Genomic DNA, 1,932 nt, shown 5'->3' on the forward strand with positions numbered 1-1,932 from the left:
AGCATTTGCTTACCAATTTCAAAGTTATAGCATGAAAGAGTTAATGATGAAAAACTCAAGCATACTGCTAAATTAAAACAGGTGAAATTCCCACTATTATGTTGAGATGAATACAAAACATTAATATTCTAAATATATAGACTTACTATCAGTTAATGTGAAAGTTTCATCTTCATTTTTGATCAGTTTAATATCCAACAAAACATTCTGCCTCTCATCAGAAAATGGTTCCACTTTTATCTTTAATATTCCAATGATTACACAGAAGCATCACCTGTATAATCTGTAAAAAAAAAAGTTTCACAGTAAAACTACAGAGAAATAATATGAGAATTAGAAGTTGACCTTACAAGGATTAGTATAAAATGTTTAAATATAAAATCACATTATCTTGATAACTTTCATTTCAAGATTGAAGCTTTATCTTTTCACATATTTATATTAAAACAGTCACATTATTTGAAATAAAATGACTTTAATACAAAATAAGTAAAACACTAAGAAAACCTTTACCATGAATTTCTAAACATGTAATGATTGAGGATTAGAATTTTACCCTACTGATTAGATTAGATACACTTCACATGTACCAAAACATGAAAAACTAGAACTATTCTAATAACCTTGAATCATTCAGGAGTTGAATTACTAACTTTCAATCTTTCCACAAATACCAGTTGTATTCGGAAAGAATAAACCAGTTTTATTTAAGAAAGGACTTGTGTCGCTAAAGTTTCATTGGAACGCATTTACGGAAAATTAATTAACGAACGAACGGAGACGTAACAATATATATCAGTTAGACATTTAATTCTAAAACAATAACAACAGAAGTGTGGGCCTTACTACAAAGAAGGGAAAATGCAAAAATCTTGTGGTACTGGTACTAGTAGAATTAAGTACAAATCTCACAAGTTTATCATTCGAAATACTGAATCATATTATTATTATGAACTAAATAGAAAATTAATGAACTTAAAACTACAAACTTAAATGCAAAAGAATATAAAAAATCACAAACTCTTTAAGTCCAAAGTGCTAAGCCTAATTGATTAAAAGACCTTGCATTCACCACTCGTTTGCTCTTAACCCTAACAATAGTGGATAAACTTCTTTCCTAGAAAATATATCTAATTTGAATTAGTTTTCAATATAATCATTGAAATAAATAGATATACGATGCAGCATCACTTAAGCTATGATAGAAAAATAATAAAAGTCACGTACATCTCATGCAGTTTATTCCAGAATCAAGTTTCTAACGCTTATTGTAAAGTACTGTCACGACTGCGGAGGTCACGCGACACTAGGAGCATGCGCGTTGAGGTTCTCTATAGTTCACGAATTTTTCTGGAAACTCAATTTTGTTCGAAGCGCACTCTTTTTTACTGTATAAGCCAACGACAAAAACCAAAAGTATTAAAGATATCTTGCGTTAGCGAGTCACATGACTAGTGTGACGCCACGTTTCTAGAACTATCCGGTACCTTGGCGAATGCTCTAGTATTTACTAGATATAGGGTAGTCTGATATATAAAAGAGGGTGACAACGTGACGGGAGAATAATGTAATGTGTATGTTTAGATAGTGAGTAATTGAACTGTAGTCAGAAGTATTATTAAGGTTCGTTGATATAGCGTTTGTTTTAGCGCGATTGTTGAAAATAAGTGTATCGTAAAGTTGTATTAGGAAAGAATAAACCAGTTTTATTAAGTAAAGAACTTGTGTCGCTAAAGTTTCGTCGGAACGATGTTATGGAAAGTTAATTAACAAACGGAGACGTAACAAATTAGTGTCAGAAGTGGGATAAGAAAAAAAAAGAGAAGAAGATGGAAACGAGAGGCGGAAAATCAAACTACAGCTTAGCAGATTTGATGGCAGCAATACAAAAACAAGAAAAGAAACAAGAAAAGAAGAGAAATTACAACAGTT

The 1,932-nt window shown here is 31.0% G+C and overlaps 1 long non-coding RNA gene across 1 annotated transcript; it reads right to left on the minus strand.

Annotated features, from left to right (window-relative positions):
• Window positions 1-158: 158 nt before the first annotated feature.
• LOC111084561 lies at window positions 159-1,304 on the minus strand. The gene is made up of 2 exons (XR_002609614.1): window positions 1,228-1,304; window positions 159-283 (listed from the first exon to the last, which is right to left on the minus strand). It is a non-coding gene; the product is annotated as an uncharacterized LOC111084561 (long non-coding RNA).
• Window positions 1,305-1,932: the final 628 nt, after the last annotated feature.

The sequence above is a fragment of the Limulus polyphemus genome, unplaced genomic scaffold (assembly GCF_000517525.1).
Source record: "Limulus polyphemus unplaced genomic scaffold, Limulus_polyphemus-2.1.2 Scaffold79306, whole genome shotgun sequence".
Classification (NCBI taxonomy): domain Eukaryota; kingdom Metazoa; phylum Arthropoda; class Merostomata; order Xiphosura; family Limulidae; genus Limulus; species Limulus polyphemus.